Raw genomic sequence first — 11443 nt, 5'->3', positions numbered from 1 at the left:
ATTATAAAATCAAATATATAATTAAAATACATAATTTATAGTTATCATAATTTAATTAGTAGTATGTTTATAATTATTAATTTAATAATTATGATTTATTGAAGCTATAACATTATATTTTTTTTAAATTGATTAATTAAGTTTAATGAGTCAATTTCAAATTTATGAATTTAAAAAATAAATTATATTTAAAACAAACTCATAATTAAATTTATAAACTAATAAATTAAAAGCCAAATTAAATCGAAGCTCAAACTTAATAAAATTTAAATGAATGGAATTCAAATTTAAATTTGAGCTCTTTCAATTTAATTTTTTTAAATTTTTTAAATTAATTTCATGAAAAAAAAAATTAATATAAAAAAATAGAAAAGTAATTGCACCCATTGATTATGTAAATTTACATGAAGAAAAGTTAAAGAATACTTTGAAATTGAAAATGTCAAAAGAAGTATTATTTATCAACAATTTTTCCCTTCCACGTCTATAAACACGTTTTAGACAGGATTTGATAAGGATGAAATTTGACAAAAAGAAAAAGGAAAATAAAAGGATCTACTTTATAATGACGCGTAGGATATTTATATATTTTTTAAAAATAATTTTAATACATATTTTGTAGTCTTTTTATTAAATATGAACATAGAGAAAAAAAATTAAATTTTATATGAATGAAAATAATCGTAATTAATAAATTTTAAATTAAATATTTATATTAATATTTATGCATTTTTAAGTCTCAAAATAAATTTCACCAAAAAGTGACAAATTACACTCCATTAATTTTTTTTCTTTTTTTTTTTTCATTTTACCCTTGTTCTCCTAATATTTTTAAAATATTGTTAGATGATAAATCTATATATAAGACATTTAATAATAATAAAAACTTATAACAATGGTTATAATTTTATTAATAATAGGAAAACTAATAATAATAATAATAATAATAATAATAATAATAATAATAATAATAATAATAAACTATAATAGTTATAAATAATTAATATTAAGAAAACTAAAATTCATAGTTATAAATTATATAAATTAAAAGTACTTTTTTATTGTCCGCATAATCATGTATTTAATTTTTTTTTAATAAAAAAATTATAGCAATGGTTATAATTTAATTAATATTAAAAAATTAAAAGTCATATTTATAAATTATGTAAATTAAAATTACATATTAGAAATTAAATTAGTCTTTCTTCTAATGCAATAGAAAATATAATGTCTAATCAAGATTTTTTTTCTCAAACTTGTCAAATGATATTTTAGTAATTAAGACATTAAAAGAATATGAAAAACAATATAAATAAATATCACTACGGTAATCTTGATCAGAATTTAATTATATATAATCTTATTATTTATTTTTAATTTACATTTATTTTTTATATCTATTTGCAAATTTATTAAGTTGTTCTTAAAATATTTTAAATAAATTAAATATAAATATATTCAAAAGAATTATAAAATTATATTTTTATTTAATTAAATAATATATTAATAATAATTACGCCAATGCGAGTGCAGAATTCTAATCATAATATAAACGTAAAATGCAGTTAAATTAGGGTGGACATGAGCACGGTTTGACTAAAAAAATATTAAAGGCCCAAAGTTCTGGGCTCAAACCCGATTTTGGTCTGAAAGATTTGAACCCAACCCATGCCTTCTACAAACACCCTTCTATTCAAAGAATCAAAATTAAAATCAATTATATATATAATTTATTAATATCTTTTATATACATTATACAATTTTAATATAAATAATTAATATTATATATATATATATATATATTTCTTTAACTTTTTTTAATAATTTAAAATTATAAATATATTGAATCTATTAAATTATAATTATATTTTATTAGATCTTTAACTCGTTTTGGTTTGTCTTATTTTTATTCTCTATTTTCATATATTATGATCTGAAATTTTTTACAAAAATATTAAGGAATTATTTTTAGGATTTTTTTTTATGCAATTTGCTTGCTTCTCGGATTTCAATGATTGCTGCTGTTGTTCACGACTTTGAATTTTGTAGATGAATGAATAAGATTTGATTTATTTCAGATTAAAAAAAATTCAATTAAATTGAATTTCAGTTATTTTTTTAATTGCAATCAAAATCAAAATAACTTAGAAAGTTTAATTAAATTCAATTTTTTTTAATTATTCTATTTAAGCTTCGTTTATTTTACAAAAAATAATTTATATATAAAAGGGTAAATTTTTAATAGATAAAAATATCTCTCATATAATTATAAAATTACTACTATTTAATTATTTATCAATTTAAATTATAACAAAACCTAAGGTAGACTACTAAAAGTAGAAGTTTATGCAAAATCAAAAAATATTAAAATTTAAAAAATATGAATATAATAATAATAAATATTATAAATACTAAGTAAATATACAATTTGACTAATAAACATACATTATTAAATTTATATATTTACAAAAGGTTTAAAATTATAAATATTTAAATTTAATTTTAGTTATAATTTACTTATGATGAAGTAAAAATCCTACATTTAGTGCCATTATTTTCTCATTTATTTATGAAAATAAATTAAAAAAAAATAAAATTCAACTGGATATATGTAATAAATAACATTCGTATATGTTTATTTTAATTTTTCTATTTAGCTTTTTAATTTAATTAATTGAGGTTGTTAAAAAAATATACATTATTTTTTTTACAGTAATTTCTTATATAATTAATTTGATTTTATAAAGTCTCAATATATTTTTATTTTAAATATGATATATTAACATGTAGAATTTTAGTGTAACATTTCCTTTCTAAATGTGTTTACAATTAATTGCTTAAATTTCTATTAATTATATATATATATATATATATATATATATATATATATATATATATATATATATATATATATATATATATATATATATATCCCACAATAGTTAAAATTTATATAATTGAAGAAAATTAAAAAAATATATTATATGATATGTTATATATTAACAACTAACTTTAGAATTTAGAACTTAAATAATAATGTATAAATATCATAATAATAATTTCATAAAATTATTTATATAATTGAAATCTAAAATGAAATCTAATCAAATTGAACAAAATTTTAAGCATAAAAAACAAAACAAATTAAAATCAAAATTAAGTACTGAATCGAAATTAAAGCCACATATTTTTATGGCTTCTGATCATCTAGAAAATTCAAGTAAGTATATCCATAATATCATTAAAATTCAAAATCAGACTAAAATTAATTATCGTAATTTGACATTCACTCTGAATTATATTTTTTTATCATAGTTTTTATATTTTAGGGAACCAAAAATATTAGCTACAATATTTACCGGTATAGACTTTCTTTTGTAAAGACCTGTATCATTACTAATGGTACATATAATTAAATCATTTGGCAATAACTGCATTAATATATATATATGAAAATTTGGAGTTATTACTCACACAAAATATAGTTTTCAAGTATAATAAAATTAGCATATTTTAAGAAATTTTATCTTATGAAAAAATTTTATAATACTAAAATATAGATATGAAAAAAATTTAAATACTTATATATTACATTACATGCATCAATTAAATGTTAATGTTAATTATTTTAATATTTTTATTTAAATAATTGAATCCTATGTTTAGTTATTATATATAAATAAAATAATTATATATCATAAATTATTTGATGCACATGTAATGTTACGTGCTTCAAATATACTATTATAAATAAAAGCATGAAAATTATGTAGATGCTTGGTGTCTTAGCATTTAAAGAGTATTTTAGTTTGGCTACTTACTTTTAATTCTTCATTTAAAATATTTTTTTTAAATTTTGAGTCAAATTAAAATAAGTAGTTAATTATTTAGTAAAATTATTTAAAAATAACTTTTAAATAGTTAAAGTATTTAGTTAGAAGATGACTACAAGTAATTTAATTAGTTAAAATTATCAAAAAATATATATAATTAAGTATTGTAGCAGTTAAAATGAGGATAATATAGATATTTTTAAAAATTATTAAAATAATATAATCTTTCATTTGATTAAAAGTAGTTTTAAAATAAATCGTTAAATTATAAATAACTTTACTTATAATTTTTGACTTATAAGTCAAATTAAATACTAATATATATATGATTTTTTACTTAAATAAGTTTAACTGATTTATAGATAAGCTAAATCAAGCCAAAATTTTTTTTGACTTGATTATTTACTTTCAACTTATAAGTTTAATTTAAAAATAAATAAATAATTATTTAATAAAATTATTTTAAATTAACTTTAAATAATTTAAGTATTTAATTAAAAGACACTTAAAAAATTTAATTTGTCAAAATATAACTAAAATAAGACATATAATTGAGTTTTATAATTATTAAAATAAAAATATTATTGATATTTTTTAAAAATTATTAGAATAATATAACCTTTTACTTGGTTAATAAATTTTTTAAAAATAAATATATAGTTTTACTTTACTTTTAATTTTTAATTTATTTTAAATAATTTTTTAATTTATAAATTAAAATGAATATTAATCTAAATAAATATGACTAACTGGTGAGCCATATCAAGGAACGAGGCGGTGCATCTAGAATCTGCCATAGGATATGTAAACCACAATGTGGCAACGGCCCGGAGAGCGGCAAAAGCCTTTGCCATTGAAACTTCAAATACAGAGCCTTCTATCTGAATCATTTCATTTCCCTTTAGCAGTTTGCCTCTGCTGCAGATGAGATGAAAACGGCGTAGTTTGGGGCGGTCAAACAGAGCCGCGGCTGGAGCTGCAGGTGCGAGCTCTGGCGGTAAGACGGTAATGATTACCGGAGTGAGCAAAGGACTAGGCAGAGCCTTAGCTCTAGAACTAGCCAAGAGAGGTCACACCATCATCGGTTGCTCTCGTGCTCAGGATAAGCTCAATTCCCTCCAATCTGAACTCTCCTCCGACCATAACAACCACCACCTGCTCCTCATCGCCGACGTGGTATTCCCCCCCATTCTACATTTTCTTGATCAATTTTTAATCTTTCTTTCATTATTTTGGTTTTTAATTGTTTAATTTCAATGGCCGGCGATTGTTAGAGGTCTAATAGTAGCGTCGAAGAGCTGGCAAGAGCTGTAATAGAAAAGAAGGGTGTTCCAGATATCATAGGTGAATTTTCATATACAAAATTTTCCCTTTTCTTTTTAAATTTTAATATTCTTCTTAAAAAAAAAAAGAAAATTCCTTTACTTGTTAATTTTGCTCAAGGAGGAGTATGAAGGCAATGATCAAACAAGGTTCATGCAAATTTTAAATCTCAAAAGAGAATTTGAGATTCAAAAAATGAAAGAGTCTGAAAATGTCAAAGACTATTGCACTAGGCTCGTGTCCTTAGCCAATAAAATTAGACTGCTGCTTGGTGAAGAATTTCTTGACAAAAGAATTGTAGAAAAAATATTTGTTAGCCTCCCTGAGAAGTTTGAGCCAAAAATTTCTTCACTTGAGGTTCATGCAAATTTTTCTCAAACAACTGTTACAGAATTAATCGATACTTTGCAGGCTGTGGAGCAAAGAAGAGCAATCAGACAAGGAGGAACAATTGAGGGAGCCTTTCTAGCAGTAAAGTCATTCACAAAGAAAAAATTTCCACAATGTGGTATTTGCAAAAGGTTTAACCATGAGGAAAAGAATTGTTGGCATAAAGGCAAACCACAATGTTTTAATTGCAAAAAATTTGGGCATTTGTTAAAAGATTGCAGGTTTAAAAATAAAGAAGCAAATTTAGCACAAGAGGAAGAATCTCTTTTTTGAAGTTTGGAGAGAAGTGCTCCAAGAAGATCAAAAGTAAAGGTTGGTGAGAAGTGCATCAACAATTGGTGAGAAGTGCACCAAAATTGTCAATTGGAGAGAAGTGCTCTAACACACAAATTTGTTGACTGGAGAAAGTGCTCTAAGACTCAAATTGCCAGATGGAGAGAAGTGCTCCATTCAAAAAAAAAATAAATGTTTTAAGTCCATGTTTGAATTAAGGGAGAGAATGTTAGAACCTAATTCAAACAGGATTGATTTAGTCTTCATAATATCCTTCAAGATTTTTAGGGATAATAGGTTTTAAGGTTGTTGCATTTCAATTTTTAAAATAATGATCTAATCTTGACTAAGTGTTGAGATTTATGTGGGATTTATTTTATTTAGTTAGACTTTTGCTATATAAATAGCACATTTAATAGTCTTTGAATTAATAGAGTTATATAGATTGTTTCTTCCTATTCAATAAAAATGTTCTTTATTTTTCTACATTTATTTTTGTCCTAACATCATGCTTCTTCCTAACTTCACACTTGCTGGATATGGATTAACAATAATTAATTGTTAGGATTAAATAATGATAGCAAATAATAAGTTTAGTAATTAGCAATATCTAAATGAATTAGGTCATGTGATTGGGCAAGCTTGTAATGGGTCAGGCTGTCCATAAGCCCATTAAGGAAGAAGCTCCAACTCTCAATCCTATATATATATATATATATATATATATATATATATATATATATATATATATATATATATATATGACCCCATTTAATATCAGATAGAATTCTGATCGAATTTGAATGTTGTGGATATTGAGAGTTGTGAACCTACCCTTTCCCTTTCGCTTTGGTTCATGATTGTTCATAGAAAATCATGGACATAAGCGTATTTTCAAGTACACATATTTTCTAATAATGTAATCTATAACAATTTAATTTATATTTATAACAATTGCTTAATTTATATTTGTTACAAGAATGACCTTAATTCACAAAATGACAAGCAACCAAACCCAAAATCACAAATCCTCTTGTGGATAATGTTGTACTAATCCAGTTTCTCTTTCACGTCTCAAACAACGATTCGAAATGAAATTTGATGCAAGTATAAAAAAATGTCAAATACGTAACTATTGGGTTTGCACTTGATAGGGGATTTGAAATCTAAAAATTTATGTTAGATTGTTGGTTTTAAGTTGTATAATTTCGAGTTTTACCACATTGAGGTCCGGACTCCAAACTCCAAACTCTAAACTAGGTGATTGTATCCTTTGGTTGAACATACTCCATTTTGTTAAATATGGACCCTTCATTTTAATCTTTCTTTGAAAGTTTTATTCGGATGAATAAATATTTGAAATAACTGGATATTTATTATATTAATATTTATAAATTTTTACTTAGATTGGCTACTTATATTTAACTTTTAATTTAAAATATATTTTTTAATTTATAAATTAATTTAAAAATAAATAATTAATTATTTAATAAAATTATTTAAAATTTACTTTTGAATAGTTTAAATGTTTTGTTAAAAGGTGTTTAAAATAATTTAGTTTACCAAAATGACTCAAAACGGAATGTTATGATTGTTAAAATGAGTTAGTATTGATATTTTTAAAAATTATTAAGAAATAAGTAAATAAATTATAAGTAAGAGATCTCTTATTAATAATTTTTAATTTATTTTAATTAATTTTTTAATTTATAAATATTGACTTATAAATAATTTTCATGACTTGAAAGGGTGACACGTTCTTTTATATATATATATATGATAGCGGAGCAATAAAGAGAGATTATTACCATGTTATTTGATTCTCAAGATTGATCAAAATTTGATCATGTTGTTTTAGTTTGTAAATCCCTTTTATTTCAAGATTCTAATCTGTTTTTGTTTTGGGTAAGGCAACAAGTTGGTAAGCACTCCACAAAATAATATTTAAGAGATAATTATTTAGAAATAAATATAATAGTTATCTATCATACTTAATTTTCTAAACAAACCTTATTTGGTTGGGGGTAGGTGAGTTAGGTAATTGTAAGTTCCATAAGTGTAAAAAATTGACTTTTTTTTTATTGAGAATAAGTATCAACTTCTTAGAGATTGAAATGTTATCTTCTGGGTTCTTCTACTCCTTTGCTTATTGATATTTTTATTTCATTTTCTTCATAGTTACTTGTAAGGATGAACATTAGTGAGTAAATTTCCTATTTTCAAAGTTGGGTATTATAATACTTGCATAGTATTGGTACCCACTAAATTTATAACTTTAGATCTAGAGATAGAGTAAGATTATGAGAGGGTTTTTATAGGTTAATTAAAGAATCTAATGGATTTTAATTATATCAAAAGTCATGAAAGTAAAAATTAATTTAATTAAAACACACCATTGATAAACCCGAAAAAGAATCTAAGAAATTTTAGATTAATCTCTTTTAAAGTCATAGATACCCATTTGTTGGATAAATTAGATAAAACCTGATTAATTGAAGTGTGAAAACTAAAATTCTAGAATCGTATTTTAATTAATTGTCTATATTATATTAGTTTTAATTAGTCCTTCTAATTGCTTTACTTTTTATTCCTCTTTTATTTATTTAGTCAATTTTTGATAGTTTAAATAATTCAAATAATTATAATTTAATAATCAATATGATTCTTATAAAAATAATATCTTCCTACATTATTTATACGATCTGTACACTTGTAAGTTTTGGACATCATGAATGTATTTAATAACTAATTATAATAAAGGCCATGTGAGACTCATCATCATGCAGATATAGCAAAATGCTTGTGGAAAAGGTCATAAAGTTGCAATTTGATGAACTTTGAATAAAAGCTGTGCAGACTTGCTTTTTGGAGTAGAGAAAAAATAAATAAACAAAGGAAATTAAAAAGAGAGAATTGAGCCCCACAAGATTTTCGTTTTACACAATCAAAGTCGTTTTGATATTGGAATTTTGTAGGCAAGTCAAGTCATTGTCGGAAAAAAAAGAAAAAAAAAAAAAGAAAAAAAAGGACAATGATTCTTTTATTGACTTTTTCAGAGGATTGTTTCATTTTCTATCATTTAATTTTAATTTATTATAATAAAATTACTTTAATTTATTTTATTTATTAATGTCATTAAAATATTATTTTAACAATAATAATAAAAAAAAATGGCAACTTTTCAAATATGTAAGGCTAAGAAAAGAGCATGAATTTTGCTTTTTTTTATTATTTAATCAATTTTAAACTAACATATTAACATTAACATTGATAGTTTTAACTAATTTATATTTTAACATTAATACATTTATACAGAGGGAGGCTTCTTTTTTTTTGAAAAAAAAATTATTATAAATTGACTTATAAATAATTTTCATGACTTGAAAGGGTGACACGTTTATATATATATATATTGTTCTAATTAATGTAATTTTTCTTTTACATTTATTAAAATCTTAATTTTAGTGAATAATATTATTAATTTATCACTAAAATTTTCTTCTGGATTCTTTTACTCCTTTGCTTATTGATATTTTTATTTCATTTTCTTCATAGTTACTTTTGTAAGGATGAACATTAGTGAGTAAATTTCCTATTTTTAAAGTTGGGTATTATAATACTTGCATAGTATTGGTACCCACTAAATTTATAACTTTAGATCTAAAGATAGAGTAAGATTATGAGAGGATTTTTATAAATTAATTAAAGAATCTAATGGATTTTAATTAAATCAAAAGCCACGAAAGTAAAAATTAATTTAATTAAAATACACCATTGATAAACCCGAAAAAGAATCTAAGGAATTTTAGATTAATCTCTTTTAAAGTCATAGATACCCATTTATTAGATAAATTGGATAAAACCTAATTAATTGAAGCGTGAAAACTAAAATTCTAGAATCGTATTTTAATTAATTGTCTATATTATATTAGTTTTAATTAGTCCTTGCAATTGCTTTACTTTTTATTCCTCTTTTATTTATTTAGTCAATTTTTGATAGTTTAAATAATTCAAATAATTATAGTTTGATAGTTTAAATAATTCAAATAATTCAAAGGCTACCCACATTTCCTGGAGTTTGAGAAATGAAACCAGGAGGCATTTTCATATACACCTCCTCATCTAAGTCACCGTGCAAAAATGCATTTTGCACATCCATCTGATTAAGTTCCTAATTTTTTGCGACTGCAACAGCAAGAAAAGTGCAGACCGTAGTCATCTTTGCTGTGGAAGCAAACGTTTCATGATAATCGATTCCTTCAACTTGCTTATTGCGAAGTATCACTAAACGTGCTTTACAACGTTCTATACTCCCATCGGAGTGATACTTAATTTTATAGACCCACTTGCTTCCAATTGTTTTCTTTCCAGGAGGCAAGTCTTCTACCGTCCATGTACCATTGCCTTCTAGAGCTTGTATCTCTTTTCTCATTGCTTCTCTCCAACATTCCTTCTTTATTGCCTCTGCATAAGTATTAGGCTCATGTCTTGCAGTGATACCAGCCAAAAATGAATGATGTTGCAAGGAGAATTTATCATAATTCACAAAAAGTGCTATAGGATAAGAAATACCTGAGGAGTTTGATTGGAACGACGAACTCGTTGAGGGGCTTACTTGAACAATATGAGTTACATAATCCTTCAAACAAACCGAAGGCTGCCTTGTCCTATGTCCCCTACCAAGGTGCTCCTCTACACCATCAACCCCTTCTATGCCATCACCATCACTATCTCTATTTTCTTCACTGACAGCAATTACTTCCTCTTCCTCACTTCGCTCCTCTTGATCCTTAATAACATCAGAACCCAAATTTATATTTCTATTTTCAGTTAGCTCCATATCTACAATATTCTTTTCAGCATAAGGAAATTCGATTTCAACAAAAACCACATCCCTAGAAACAAAATAGTCACTTTTCTCCAAATCATACAATCTCCATCATTTCTTCTCAAAAGGGTATCCTACGAAAACACACTTCCTGCTTCTACTTGCAAACTTATCGTTATTTCGATTCAAATTATGCGCATAGCAAAGGGACCGAAAGGTGCTAATATGCTTATAAGAAGGAGGCTCTCCAAAAAGAATTTCATATGGTGTTTTACCATCCAATACCATAGAGGGAGTTTGGTTAATTAAGTAACTAGCTGTAAGCACACACTCACCCCAAAATTCAATAGGAAAATTTACTTGGAATCGCAAAGTTCTTGCCACATTAAGAATATGGAGATGTTTTCTTTCAACTCGCCCATTTTGTTGTGGTGTATTGACGCATGTTGTTTGATGCAATATACCATGTTCCTCAAAATAGTTCTTCAAATAGACAAATTCACTTCCATTGTCACTTCTAAGAATTTTTACATTTTTTTCAAATTGTCTTTGAATCATCATAATAAATTTTCTAAGAACATAAGCAACCTTATCTTTCTCATTCGGCAAGTACATTCAAATAGCACGAGAACAATCATCAACTATTATTAAAAAATAAATTGCACCACAATATGCTGGAACTCTATAATATGACACCCTTCACTCGTCTGCAGTGTAACCGAGCAAGGCATGTCACACTCGGTGCCGGAGCACCCTATCTTATCTTACTTTATCCCTTTAAAAATTTTGAATTCGT

This window comes from Hevea brasiliensis, chromosome 8 (genome assembly GCF_030052815.1).
Source record: "Hevea brasiliensis isolate MT/VB/25A 57/8 chromosome 8, ASM3005281v1, whole genome shotgun sequence".
Classification (NCBI taxonomy): Eukaryota; Viridiplantae; Streptophyta; class Magnoliopsida; order Malpighiales; family Euphorbiaceae; genus Hevea; species Hevea brasiliensis.
The sequence above is the reverse complement of the archived record's forward strand: the minus strand, read 5'-3'. Positions refer to the sequence as shown.